We start from the raw sequence: 16372 nt of genomic DNA, 5'->3' as shown, positions 1-16372 counted from the left end.
TATATGGGGCATACTTTGGTTGTGATTATTGACAATTAAGTACATGATTTCTTGAGAATAATGATGCGATATGAATCTATAAACTATGGGTTATTATTAATAAGAAACTGCAAAAGGGACTGTTTATTAACAAACCAGCCGGATTTTAATTCCTTGCGACTGTTGTTAATATCGTTATAGCCAAATAACTTAAATTTTTACGTAGAATTACTACAACAGCGATGTAATAAATCATTTGAAAAATTTGCAAATGCTTCGTTCGGCCGCCTCAGTTAGAAGCCAGTGATGATGTTACTCGCCCTCGAGATTTAATGTTATTGTAAAAATTATCGTCATCACCATCATAGTAATTGTCAGCGAAGCCGTCAGTCTTCCTGTGGCAGTGCTGATTGTTATACCACTCACCTTAACGTTGTTAGCATTACATGATTTCAGTCGAGGCCAGTGAGACGCTACAACAAAAGAACGACATAACAGTAGAAATCCCCTTGTCCAAAAAATGCGGATTGTAACTATCATGTTCGCGTATCTATAGCTGGTAAAACTATCGATATTTCTGTACCATAAATAACCCATTAATAAATTATTGGTTGTATCAAATTACATGTCAGCTACTTTACAATTTTTACTGGTCAGACTTAGAAACTAATCTTCCCGATATCTCCTAGTTTGTCTGAAATTATTTCTCGCGTGTTCCATTCTCTCTTTGATTTCAATTCACTTCGTTACTTCCACTAATTAATACATATCCCATCTTCTGTTCGAGCTAGTACGTCTTAGACACAGGGCGTTCCAGCGGCTTCTAACGAATTCGGCCCCGTTGAAAGGTGGTACGAGAAAAAGCTGTATAAATTCACCCACGTAATAAAGTTGTTTATCCATTTCAGGTTACATCAACTGGCTCCTACCTGAAATATTGATATGTTATACAGAAAACGTCGTACAGACTACAAGTGACTGCAAGGCATTTTATGCTGAGCTGAACAGATGGTTCTACTCCCTCTACTCACACATATTCCAACAGACTGAAGTTTTGAGTAATATCCAATGCGATTTATACATTCTAGTTGGGTACAAAGTTAAAAAGCAAAGCCAGAAAAACCTATTAAATGCAGAAAATTCATGTTAAGTACAATTATGTAACATAAAGACGTACGATAATAGGATTTGATTTCATTTGAAGCGCAGTTTGTAAACTTTTTCCGATGTTAAAGTGAAATGCTACTACTACTACTAGAGGACCAATCATCCTCATTCATCAATGATATGCATATAGGGATGTCACCCAGGAGGCAGATTCCCTATCAATTGCTTACCTAGCCTTTCCTTGAACGTTTTCAAAACTTGGACATTTATCCAACATTTCGCTTTATGAATTGCTTCAATCCCCCACTCCCCGTCTTGTATTAGCACATATTCCTTAAAGCATTCGTATGTTAGATACTACTTCCACCGAGCTCGATAGCTGCAGTCGCTTAAGTACGGCCAGTATCCAGTATTCGGGGGATAGTAGGTAAGAACCCCACTGTCGGCAGCCCTAAAAATGGTTTTCCGTGGTTTCCCATTTTTACACCAGGCAAATGCTGGGACTGTACCTTAATTAAGGCCACGGCCGCTTCCTTCCCACCACTCCTAGCCCTTCCCTGTCCCATCGTCGCCATAAGACCTATCTGTGTCAGTGCGACGTAAAGCAAGTAGCAAAAAAATAGGTACTACTTCCACTGCCGTATTTTATGCATTCCCTATTTTAATATTTAATTTAAATATATCTTTCAAATTATCCCACTGGGCGTAGTACCTTTCATTAATCAATTTTTATTCCTCTCGACATTCATTAGAGCACTCACAACGTCAAGAAACGTACCAGTAACATCAGTGCTGAAAGTTTTAAATCTGAGGAATATATCTACCTGGACGGCTGGGAGAAGCTTAATGTGGTATAATGTGAATGCGATGGAAATCCCGTGGATAATTCATACATGATAATAGCGCTTAGGTCAGAATTCATGAGACCCCGTTCCAGTCTGGAAAGACTGGAACATTTACAGAGATCGAATATCGATAATTACAGCAATTACATTCAGGAAAATGTACCACTATTTATTGTTACTTGGTACAGAGAAAATTTGCGGTATCATTTTATTTTTATTTCAGGCTCTAAAATTTATTTCATTCAGTGCATTCGTCCGAACTGAATTATACCTTTACCGAGTGTTAAATGAATGTGCGGTTATTTACATTGATCTACATTATAGTAGCTTTTGGATGGGTTGAGAAACAGCTCATTTTACGTATCTTGTAAGTAAAATTTTAGCGGTCCGCTGTCTGTAATTTCCTTTATTTTGCCACATTTTTACATAAGCTTACCGGACAAAAAATTAGTCACGCTAGTGCACACGAACAAATGGATCGTTCATCCTGTAGAGAACGAGTCACGTGCTCAACCACTCGCGCACTGCCTCTGCGTGAGCATAAGGCAGCAGCGATCAGTGAGACATTGATGTTTCAAGCGAAAAGTGTACACAGCATGGATATGAGAGAGTGGCGAAAAGCGGTAACCGTGTTTGGCCGAGCCCACTGCCATACGGTGCGTGAAGTTGCTGGATTTGTTGGTGTTTCGCAGATGATTGTTCTATGTGTCTGCAAGCTGTGGTGTACTACACGTGTCCACGAAACACTACGTTAGAATTGTGGTCAGAAAATATACTGACTGTGAGGGACCAGAGATGCATTTCACGGCTTGGAATTGCTGCAGTAGGTGAATTAAGGTCTGTCCCTACCTGTTAGCGGGAGAATATTGCGACGGAAACTTAATTAAATAAACATATGGAGTCGGTATTCTCTCAAAGCCAATGCTCGCATAGGCATATGAAGCTGCGCGTCTTCAATGGGCTAGAAATCATCGAACATTGAAATAATCTGACTGGCAAAACGTAATGTGGTCTGACGAATCATGTTCTGGCCTTTATTATGTACAATGACGCACGTCGTCGAGTGTACCGAAGGCCAAATAAAGCATTTCATCCTAGATGTGTGGAAGTTCAGGTTCACGTCGGAAATGTGATGTTTTTGGGGTGTTTTTCATATCATGGATTAGATCTGCTCACTGTGGTGACCACTAGTATGTACCATCATGTTTATTTAAACATTCCGTGTACTCAGGCGTTGCCTTTCAGTCAACATCTGCATGATGAGTGTGTTATGGTTACCCAACTTTTCAAGATGTTAACAACAAAATTCATTGGGCTGGACGCATATGTGATTGGTTTTGTGACCACTCTCCCACCCTATTATATCTCGATTGGCCTTATAAATAAGCTGACTTGAGCCACGTTCAAAATCTGTGGGACATACCGGAACAGCGGTTAAAACGCCGACATGAGCACCCTCGCAATTTTGTACCTCTTCACACACCATCAAACTGAAGCAGGATCAAACCCAGTCACCTTGGGGACAGCTAGAAAACACTAGATAGCTAGCTAGCAAAGCAAGAGTCCCTCAGAGCGTGAAGCAAGGCTCTGTCTCGACCAAATTTAGAAAAGCGCTGCTCGATATCCAGTGTGTGATGCTGATCGTTAGCCAAAGTTCTGCTCTCATAGGATTAGATAATACCGATTAAGTGAAACGTCGTTGGATGGACTCAATAAATCTGGTATAAAGGCCATTTCATTTAGGCGAGGAAACAAAACCACTGAGGAATATATCCTAGCCTTAGCAGAACGACGAATTATTTAAACGTCGGCAAATGAAATACAGTTTGTCCATCAGAATTAGGACGTGAGGTAAGCTCAGTAACGAAGATCAGAGATCACTGCTGATGATCACAAACTCTTAAAAGGAGATACTGTAGAGCAAGACTTGCAATTATTAGAAAATTAAGCTCAACCTCACCTGAAGTTAGATATCTTACTGCACCTGATGTGAAATGCAGCCAAGTGAATTAATATATAACCCTTTCATTGATGGCATTCAGCTTATCAAATTAGATTTCCAATGGAAGCACGAATCAGAAGAATTTTCTATGGTAATATAAAATTGGATTCCATAATTGATTCTTCAGAATTCCAAATTTCTCTACCTACAATTATACATGCCACTTCGAACATTTCCTTCAGTCTGTGACATCCTACAATTCTACATTCCATTCGCTACGGAATTCTACATTGTACACAGAATTCTAGGTTAGGTAGTGTACACGTTATAAGATGGTATAAGTATGAAACTGCATAGCTCTTAACGTTACCCTAGAAACGCGACGGGGAAGTCACCAAACATCTTTTGTCATATGAGTTAGGGAATTTTCGCTGTAATAGTAGACTGGCTTGCATACCATCAGTCACAATCAGGTTGGGGAGCTTTCATTATAATGGTAGACACTCACTCTCTACCTGCCTTTTTATATCATCAGAAAGACTGTCTTAGTGGTTTTCCCAAATGAAATGAACATACATTACAATGACGTCAGTAGGAATGGCGCGATTAAGAGCAATGCTTTCATATGAAATACTCGATCAAATGAAAAACCACACATTTTCTCACTTTTAACGAACAGGGCTAAACTGCCGATCTAACAGTTCAAAGTTCCAGATCTGGAATGAGCAAGCCGCAGACAGCCGTGAGCCGTGAACACTCTTCGTCTTTTTTCGGCGGGGGGAGTCGAATATTGGAGAGTCCCAGAGCAAAAACTATGCCCTTTTACTAATCACTTTCCTAGGAGTACCCGATGAGTCGGAAAGTATCTCTTCACTACACTGGCGGCTGGAAAGTCTGACTTGGAGGCAAATTTTCCCTCCAAGCCAGAGGAAAAACCCATTCTTCACTGCTAATTTGTAATAAAATGAATGTAGAATTTTAAAAAATGAAGACTAATAAGCTTTTCTTAAAAAAACGGCTCTTTTCAGGAATGCATTTTGTGTTATTTAGTGAATTGTGGTGCTATAATTTGTTATAGCCCTAATTGTTATTGTAGACCAGGCCGTATTACTACTACTAGTGTACTAAGTAAGCCTCCGTCTTAAATGTGCCCACTGCTCATTCAACACAGCGCGTCAGAGTAGGGATCGAATGGCTGGAATAATATGATGAACCAATCTGTTACGTACCAGCTGTATCAGAAAATGTATGAGCCAGAGGAATGGCATGCTAAAGAAGAAAGTTTTCTAACTCCCCAGGTATTTCCTACCAATATTCAGTCAGGCTGTTATACTCGGTACGCAGCTGTAATCCATCTATTGGAGGTGAGTGGTAGCGTAAGAGACAAAGAACATCAGAACAAACAATGGTCAATGTAATGTTATTGTTGATAAATGTTATGCTCTTTCGATATTGTAGGCCTTCACATTTAGTTTTCTTCCGACTCTGAAATACCGCTCTTTTCGCAGCAGGTACGTTAAAACTGAATAAAACATAAATGATCGGAAATTGTATTATCTATAACTTTTGTTATGTACCGGTAGTACTTTTCGATAGGACCAATAACCCGTGGTTACTCGCATGGTGAGCGCGGCGCTCACCTTCGTACTATATTGCTTCTTGTTGGAATGTTACAAGACCTCCGCCTTTGAAAGTCCCTGTACCTTTGTACCAGATTATTATGAAGGGAATGTGTCAGTCATTTTCATTATCTTTGAAAACAAACACCCACAATTCATTATTAGGCACGGGAGTGTATGTTTGGTGAGCAGTGCGCTCAGTAGCGAGGAACTGTGCTACTTATATTTCGCTCATTGTAATAAGTCAGGGTTTGTTTTATGCTTGTGTTTAATGCGAAATATTTATACTGTGGCTGTTGTTAGACAATATTTACAAGTTATTGTCGCATCCAGTGATCAGATACTTTCGTGGTTGTGTGAAACGACGGAAGAAAGGTCTTAAACATCGAGACTGATGGTAATGAAACATTTGAGGTTTACGAAAGTAATCATAACTCTGTTTCAGAGTGTCTGCACGTTCTGGGGAAGGAAAGGAACTTTCGTTTATAGCAAACTGTGATATCAATGTACATAGCTTTTTTCACGGCGGGATGCCCTTCCTGACGCCAACCTCAATTGAAGAGCTAATAAAGATGAAATAAATGATGGTGAACAAAGTTGGCTAAATAGGTGGAAGGAATCGGCTGTAGTCTATGAACAGAAACTGCCCCACCATTTGCCTGGAAGCGTAAACAGAAAACCACTCTCAGGACAGCTAACGGTGGGGATCGAACTCGCGCGTCTCCCGAATGTACAGCTCTTCTCCATAGCCACTCCAGTCGGCGGTGTTCCTAAATAAATAACTATCTCAAATTAACATATTAAGAATACCTGCATCTTTACATGGGCATATTATAGCCTTCAAACCTAAAGGTGAGCGCTGCGCTCACCAGCGAGTAACGGCGCACGTAAGGACCTAGCGAGTAATGCCGGGATAACATAGGTATTTTAAAAATTACATTTTAGGCGCCTTTCCCTAAACTACAATTTCATCCTGGGTAAATAAAATAGTTTATAGCTTAGACTGTAGTTTCTAATTCCCCGACTCTATATACCGATTTTCATTAAATTCTGTTAACCCATTTTCTTGTGGCTCGGTGTTGATACGGACTTAGCAACTAAAATACAAATTCATGGATATCTGTGTTATCATTGCCGGTACGGTAAAAATGTTTTAGACATAAATGGTCGGAAATTTAATTCTATATAACTTTAGTTATGTAGTATTTAGCGATACTACCACTGATAATATAAGTATTTGAGAATAAAATTTTACATCTACCATTAAACTACCATTTCGCTCAGCGTGAATTAAATTATTTATATCCTGGATTTTAGCGGCTCATTCTTCGACTTCGCATACCAATTTTCAATGAGATAGGACCTCTAATGATGTAAATATTTAGGAATTAATTTTCAGGCCTTCCCCTAAACTACCATTTAACTCAGCGTGAATAAAATTATTTATAGCCCAGATTCTATCAACTTATTTCCTGACTTTGCATACCAATTTTTATTAAGATAGGACCACTAATAACATAAATATTTGAAAATTAAGTTTTAGTCCTCCCCCTAAACTACCATTTCAATCAACGTGAATAAAATTATTTATGGCTTAGATTATAGCGACTTATTTCCCGACTTTGCATACCGATTTTTAGCCGTTCTCTAGTGATACCTGTACAGACAGACAGACAGACAGACAGACAGACAGACAGACAGACAGACAGACAGACAGACAGACAGACAGACAGACATTACGGAAAAGTAAAGAGTGCATTTCCTTGTTACTGTGGACATGACCGATACAGAAATACCATTCTTTTCAAATTCTGAGAAATGTACAGACAAAACTCTTTTTTTTTTTTTGCTAGGGGCTTTTACGTCGCACCGACACAGATAGGTCTTATGGCGACGATGGGATAGGAAAGGCCTAGGAGTTGGAAGGAAGCGGCCGTGGCCTTAATTAAGGTACAGCCCCAGCATTTGCCTGGTGTGAAAATGGGAAACCACGGAAAACCATCTTCAGGGCTGCCGATAGTGGGATTCGAACCTACTATCTCCCGGATGCAAGCTCACAGCCGCGCGCCTCTACGCGCACGGCCAACTCGCCCGGTGACAAAACTCTTATTTTATATATATACTAGCAAGATACCCGTGCTTCGCTACGGTATTATACTGAAATTTATAATTGAATGCTTATTGTTTTAGATATATAATCCGCCGAAATTTGTGATCTGACTCGTTTTCGGCGAGAATCCACCAAAATTCCCGATCTGACTCGTTTTCTATTAGATTACGGCGTGTCTCCTCCCATTTTTCAATCTTCCTTTCCAGCAATCGATTTTGTACTTCCCGGGCTAGGCTCAGGTATTCCTCCCGGTCAGTTGGGTCCGTAAATCTTTGCCATCTTTTCCTATAATCATTTTTAATATGGATAAAATCCTTCAGAAGATACGGCGTGGTGTCATATTGGGTGCATTGGCGGCACTGAACACGTGGCCGGACTGCATTCTTAGTCATTAGCCGTCCAGGAGCCGTTTCCAGCGCGTCAGCACATTTGACGACGGTCCGGAACATTATTATTATTATTATTATTATTATTATTATTAATATTATTATTATTATTATTATTACTATTATGTGTAGCTGGAATGGTTGATGACAGGGAAAACCGGAGTATCCGGAGAAAAACCTGTCCCGCCTCCGTTTTGTCCAGCACGAATGTCACATGGAGTGAACGGGATTTGAACCACGGAACCCAGCTGTGAGAGGCCGGCGCGCTGCCGCCTGAGCCACGGAGGATCCTTACAAGTACATTAATAACAGTAAAATCAATTGGTCTCACCTCCTTCTACACCCCACCGCCGTTAAGTTTATTTACCGCACCCCCCCCCCCCAAAAAAATTAAAAGAAGGCTTGTTTCTTTATGTTTAAGTAAGATTCCAAACACCAATGTTCACGTCTATTACCTTTAGTTTTGAGGTATAAGTATCCCCATAAAAGTAATTTACTTTTTTCATTTCATTTCACACTACTCCCCCCCCCCCCCACCTAAGTGAACTTTCCCGCAAAAATACTTGTTTCTTTAATAGTAAAGGATCTTCTAAATACCAATTATCACGACTCTAAATTCCTCAGTTTTTTATTTATGTGTCCTCATGAAAGGAAATCGACTCCTTTACACTCCCGCCCTCCAAGATGGTTTCCCGCCCAAAACGCGTTTTTCTTTGTTTTTAAAGGAGATCCAAATACGAATTTTCACGTCTGTAACAACTTTAGTTTTTATTAGATGTATGTATTCTCATACAATTAAGCCAATTAATTTTTCAATTCTTTCATCCCCCCCCCCCCTGCTTCATTGGATTTTAAGAGAATACGTGTTTCATTACCTTTAAAGCAGATTGAAAATATCAAATTTCACGCCTGTAACATCTTCATTTTTGATATATCAGTAGCCTAAATAAAAGAATTCAACACCATTTTCAGTCACTTTTACCGCCCCCCCCCCTCCGCCAAAGTGATATTTCCGAAAACTAAAAATACACGTTTCTTTATGTTTAATAGAGATAAAAATACCATTTTTAACTTCTGTAACATGTTAAGTTTTTTTAGACATACTGTAAAAATTCTCATTTTAAAATTTCACCCCTTTTGAGTTCCCCTTAAGTGGAGTTTCCAAAAACAAATCACCTATGTTTCTTTACATTTACAGGAGATTCCAAACACCCACTTTTTACGTCTGTAACATTTTACGTTTCCAAGATATTCTGTAGATATAGTCTTTCAAAAAATTCACCCCAATTTGTCACTCCTGTTTAACCGCCATTAATTGGATTTTCCAAAAACTAAAAAATACGTGTTTCTTTATTTTTAAAGGAGATCCCATATACAAATTTTCAGTTCTGTAATATCTTTCGTTTCTGACATATATGTATCCTCATTAAAGGCATTCAACCCATTTTTCACCCTTTTACAGCCCTCCTATTGGGATTTACAGGAAACAAAAAAAATACGTGTTCCTTTATTTTTAGAGGAGATTCCAACTACCAATTTTTACATCTGTAAATTTTGAAGTTTTAAGATGTAGACACACTCATTTTAAAAAATTCACCCCCCCTTTTCACCCCCCAATACTTGGATTTTCCAAAAACGAAAAAATACGTGTTTCTTTACTTTTAAAGTAGATTACAAATACCAATTTCAAGGTCTGTAATATCTTCAGGTTCTGAAATATAAGTAGCCTCGTTAAAGGCATTCAACCCATTATTCACCCTTTTACACCCTTCTTATTGGGATTTTCCGAAAACAAAAGAATACGTGTTTCTTTATTTTTAAAGGAGATTCTAAATACCAATTTTTACATCTATAAACTTTAAATGTTTTGAGATATAGATACACAAATTTTTAAAAATCACCCCCTTTTCACCCCCCCCCGCCCCCAATTAATTGGATTTTCCAAAAACAAAAAAATACGTGTTTCTTTTTAAAGGAGATCCCAAACACCAATTTTCATGTCTGTAATATCTTCAGGTTCTGAAATATAAGTAGACTCATGAAAGGCATTCGACCCCTTCTTCAACCTTTTCCACCCTTCGTATTAGGATTTTCCGAAAACAAAATATACGTGTTTCTTTATTTTTAAAGGAGATTCTAAATACCAATTTTCACATCTATAACGTTTAAAAGTTTTGAGATATAGATACACTCATTTTAAAATATTACCCCCTTTTCCCCCCTCCCTTAATTGGATTTTCCAGAAACAAAAAAATACGTGTTTCTTTATTTTTAAAGGAGATCCCAAACACCGATTTTCAGGTCTGTAATATCTTCAGTTTCTGAGATATAAGTAGCCTCATTAAAGGCATTCAACCTTTTTTCCACCCCTTTTCACTCCTCCTATTGCGATTTTCCGAAAACAAAAAAATACGTGTTTCTTTATTTTTAATGAAGATTCTAAATACCAGTTTTTACATCTGCAAACTTTAAAAGTTTGGAGATATAGATTCACTCATTTTAAAAATTCACCCCCTTTTCACCCTCCCATTAATTGGCTTTTGCAAAAACAAAAAAATACGTGTTCCTTTATTTTTAAAAGAGATCAAAAGTACCAATTTTCATGTCTGTAATTTCTTCAGTTTCTGAGATATAAGTACCGGTATCCTGATTAAAGGCATTCAACCACTTTTTCACCCCTTTTCACCGCTCCTATTGGGATTTTCTGAAATCTAAAAAAATACGTGTTTCCTTATTTTCAAAGAAGATTCTAAATACCAATTTTTACATTTGTAAACTTTTAAAGTTTTGAGATATAGGTGCACTCATTTTAAAACTTCACCCCCCCTTTTCACCCCCTTGGCAACGGAATATCCAAAAATCCTCTCTTAGCGAGCACCTACATCTTAATATGAATGTATCCCCAAAATTTCATTTCATTATGTCCAGTAGTTTTGGCTCGGCGATGATGAATCAGTCAGTCAGTCAGGACAAGCTATTTTATATATATATAGATATATATATGTGTTTAAGTAAAAAAAAGCTGAGAAGATTGATTCCTCTTTTTTGACGGAGTATTTGTAAGAATGACTATATCCCTGAACGTCATAAAATAATTGCAATATTTAATTAGTATTGTAGAACACGTACTTACTTACATGGAAATGAATTACAGCTATTGTTATAGTCAACCGGATCAGTATTAGCCATGTTTGAAAATTTGATAGTCTTGTGTTGAACCACACCTTATTTGTTGTTGTTGATGTAGCTGATATCTCTCATGTTTTCCGACTTCTGACAATAAAAATGAAAATCCTTTATGGCTGGCTGTTTATATGCGTGTGTTGTAGAGACATTTCTGTAATCAGTATTCATCTCCTAATCAATTAGTGTTTGTGGTTCTGCACATTTTTTCTATATACTTTGTGTACATTATGTTATTTCAGTGGTTGTCCTAAGAAATGAATTGCTGTAGGAGTTTAGGGAAATATGCAAATAGATCTCTTCTGCCTCAATAGCTATCGGTCAGAATATGTACAGATCCAGTAGATATCTTGATGTCGCTGACGTACCCTTTATTACTACGAATCGTGCTTGATTTTCTATATTATTGTAGTTGATGTGCAAATGTCTGCTTTCGTGTCAGAATTGTGAATGTATTTAGACATTTGTAAACTTCACTTAATTTACACGTAAATAGCACATACTAGGTTCAACATTACTGTGACGGATTCCTGTATACGATGTCGACCAGTATAGCTAGCTCACTTAGCTCAATGCTATGCACTATGGTGAGTGCACATGCATAAGAGTTATAGGCTCCGTGCGCTGATGGGTGAAATGCACCGCTGCGCTGCGAGTGGAAAACATTGTAAGTTCATGCGTTTCACCGCGCACATCCACTGTCGTCTGACCGCGTGCTGCCATGGCCGACTAAATAATGAGAGCTGGGTTTCATAGTGTTTTATGCAACAACAATTGGCCACATTATTCCAAATTTGCAGGAAGTGCTCATGTAATAAATTTACAAGAAAAACAGTTCGCAGGAAATAGCAACAGAACAATAACTGCAAATGTGATCAGAAAGAAACATTGGTTCACTAGTTAACCTACCATTTCACGATAGAGGCAAAGTAGTAATTTATGTAATAGTAATGGTGATACCGAGATTAGTGTTCATATACACATTCAAAAATACTGTATTCGGAAAAATATCTTTGGTCTATTTCTAATACGATATCGTTTTAGCGTAGGTTAATGCTACAAGCGAGGCGATTCATTTTAAATGTAAATTTTAATTAATTTTAAGTATAAACGTGTTTTTCTAAGGAAGGTCTTGGTAGCAATCGTTATTATTTCATGAAGGCGAATAATTGCTTCCATGAAATTTAAGCATATTTCAGCTGTAGTTTATGCATTTTGTACAGAACATGTCACCTCGCGTACTGATCGACATGGTCTCGACCTTGCATCTCAAACTACAACTGGGGTAAGAGAGAAGAGGAACTTTTTCTGTTAAAAAGGCTCAGGCTTGATGTTGGACATATTGAAATTCCTAATATTGAAACCGCATGTACAATATCAAAAATTATGCATGAGAAGAAATGTTCAGAATCACTTAAAGTTGCCAATAAGTGATTATTTATATTGTGTTTCTGTATTTATAATATGATCAAGTCCACCTCTGTAATATAACGTTGGCGGTACTAGCTGCCTTTCTCCGGGACTCTGGCTTGAATTCTGACACTGCCAGAAACTTAAGAATGGCATGAATGTTGGTATGTGGTTAAAACGGTGCATGCAGCTCATTTCCATTAGGGGTGTGCTTGAAAAGCAATGCACCAACTCGGGACGAGGACATGAATGTAACGGATTTAAAATACCGTACGGCATTTCTGTCAGCTATTGATATTGCCTATTTGTGTAATTTTATTTGTCTACTGCCTTTCCAAATCCATTTCGTTAGCTTGTAATGGATTACTATAACATTTCACACTTTGGTCTGTAGTAGAGTACGGTATATTATTGTTATTAATATTATTATTATTATTATTATTATTATTATTATTATTATTATTATTATTATTATTATTATTATACTGGCTATAATTAAGACTACGGCAAAACAATACAATGTGTATCTATTATGATGTGTGTGCTTTGCAAATATGACATTGCTATAATAATTTGTTTCTAATTGTTAACCTATTTGTAAAATGGTTAAAATACATGTTGTAAAGAGTTATTTTGTATTAATAAAAATTTATAAATTCCGTATTACTTCTTGCGATTTACTCCTGTGATCCACCGTCTTTTGAAATGCATCTCATAAGTTCGTGAAGAAAACCTTTGTGTCACAGTATCTATTAATGCAGCCAACAACAAGCATATAGTTCTGCCCGAAGGTGTATTAAAAATAATCATCTGAAGACAGCACTGTAAAATGATTCTTTTTTTTCTTCCTCTTCCTTTTCTTCTTCTGATTCGCTTTCTTAATTTATTTATTGGGTTCCGCTTTCGCGTTATACCCAGCCACTAGTCGTTTTATCGAGTAAAGCCAAAACTATGGAGGATGATATATTAATTGTAAAAGGGGGGAAGATAAGAAATTGGCGGAAAAAATCATACGTAGGTAACATATACTGTGTCAGAAACAAAACAAAACTTGGAATAAAGAATGTACAGCGACACAAGTTTCTACTCTTCACGCCAGTGAGATCCATCACGGCGGCTGTCTACATAACACACATGATCGGATCAACACATAACAATAATTATAATAATTCTAATAATGGCTTTAAACAAAAAAAAAAGGGATTCATTGATAGAGGACCACTGTAAAATAATGAAATATATGTATGTAAACTTCACACATATTCCTACTTCGTACGGTCAGCTGTTGATGAAGGTACCACTAAGTAGTTCTCGTAATGTCCACCCGCAGCAGCAAATTGCTATACGCACGGAGCCTTCCACCCTATAAGGAAAAATGTTATTTCTCAAGTATTTCAACCGGAAATTCTACGATTTGTTCAGAAGCCAAATATTCCAAGTTCCTGTAACTACCGGCATGGCATTTCAGCCCAACAAAATGAGATTAACTCACTAATGAATTGAATGAGGAGTCCATTTTATAATGTAAAATAATACGTTAGGTATTATATAACACTTGCCTTAAAGACATAACAGGACGTGAGAGATTAAATATGTGACACAAAAATGGCAAGATCCGGCTAGAGAAAGACATCTGATGAACAAAATGATCTTATTTTATGAGGAGAAGAAATTAGGCTTTCAATCAATCAATCAATCAATCAATCAATCAATCAATCAATCAATCAATCAATCAATCAATCAATCCATCCATCCATCCATCCATCCATCCATCCATCCATCCATCCATCCATCCATCCATCCATCCATCCATCCATCCATCAATCAATCAATCAATCAATCAATCAATCAATCAATCAATCAATCAATCAATCAATCAATCAATCAATCAATCAATCAATCAATCAATCAGTGTCTGGTCAAGGAAAACTTTCTAATTACCTAGATTTGAAGTAGTACAACATGACTGTTGAAACATTAAAAAAAAAATTAAATGTTATGTGTTCGGGGCGTCGACCCATGTGGATCTTTTTTCCCTACTGGCACCGTATTGTATGAACCTGAGTGTAATTGGAATGGAGGAAGTTTGGAATGTTGTGTGTGAGTAAAGGAAGATGAAGGACGTCACAAGCACCCAGTCCCCAGGCCAAAGATATTAATCATTACAATTAAAAATACCCTGACACGGCCGGGAATCGAACCCGGGGCCGTCGGGTGACAGTTGGGCGCGTTGCCCCCTACACCTCGGGGACCGACTATTCTTGAAATAGTTTCAATCTAAAGAGGGTTATTCAGTAGACAATATGAATGGTGTGCTCCAATAAACAGACCCCTATATTCTACTAATGATAAATTCTACTGTGTAGCGGTACCCTGCTGCTATGTCACTGTTGTGTGTTGCCTCATATCTCCGGAAATTCAATATCTAAACTTAGTATGTCCTTAAATAAACTCACCATATCATGCCCTTCCTTTTAGTTTAATATTTTGTATTGGAATGAACTATGATGTAGCCACAAAGACACACAAAATTTGCTGTCACCCGCGTACACGGATTTTATTTGCAATTATTTACAGTTTATATTTTAACCACACAATCAATAACCACCATTTTAACAATTGCCTATCACGAAGTGTACGGAGATTGCAACCTTGAGACAGTTGACTGCTGACTGCTTACATTAGCATGTCTGCCTAAACACAACACGTGTTTACAGAAACAACTCCAGCTAACCAATAACTCCACTTCACCATCAAGACCACTTCCTTATATATGTCGCCTGGCCAGGCTTCTAAAAGGATATGTCACAGCATATCTTCTAGTAAATTCTAGAGTGCTTAATACACAGTAACAATTGGAAGGAAGGTTCTCCATAGTTCTCATCTCAGCTAGTGTTATTCTGGATATTACAATGTGTTGCACAATACTGTAGTGTATTACACACCACCTATACAGGTAATAATAAATTATATACTATTTATTACAGGTTCTTACATTAACTAAACTCGTATAAATATGTATATACAGCACATGATTCATGTCATAACCTCACAAGTAATGCGATCGTAAATAATAATGGTCTTAATACTACTAAGTGGATATAAACACTCCAGACATACCTCACGAGTCATAATAATAATAATAATCATAATCTTAATGGTAACATAATAATGATAGTAATGAAGCACGATACTTGCAATATTACTTGCATTATACACCCGTGGGTTAAATAATATTGTTTTCAAGTTGTATCAGTTTATTATACTTGCGTCAATATCCTCCCTATAACTTTAAATAATTTCGACAGTCCATCACACTCGTCGACTTTGCCTTGGCCGTAGATTGTATCTTATTTCTTCCTCTAAGTCACTGGATGTGCTCTCCTCCTCCTGGCCGGATCGTGCGGTGTCGGGGGTCGGGGTTGCCTCACTGCCAGCCTCTTCCTCGACGATAGTCGATGTGTTCTCACGAAGACCAGATTGTGCTGTGTCATTAGTAGCCTCTCCTTACTCTGTATGCGCAGCGGTTGGGTGACTCACCGCAACTCCGATGCGTGGACTTTGATAGGAGGGTTGATCTTTAGTAAGTAGACCACATGGCTCAGCTGCATATCCACCTCGATGTGGCCAACCCACTTAGCTGCGAGACCTGCGTGAAACCCTCCAATCTTATTACTGACTGGGTGGTTACGTCGTAGTACTTGTTTACCTGGTAGGAGGATCTGGGTCTCTTCGGCATCTTGAGCCTTGGCGTGGGTAAGGGATCTCTTCTTGGCCAAAGCTTGTTTCTC

Source organism: Anabrus simplex, chromosome 2 (genome assembly GCF_040414725.1).
Source record: "Anabrus simplex isolate iqAnaSimp1 chromosome 2, ASM4041472v1, whole genome shotgun sequence".
Taxonomy (NCBI): domain Eukaryota; kingdom Metazoa; phylum Arthropoda; class Insecta; order Orthoptera; family Tettigoniidae; genus Anabrus; species Anabrus simplex.
This window is presented reverse-complemented; position numbering follows the sequence as displayed.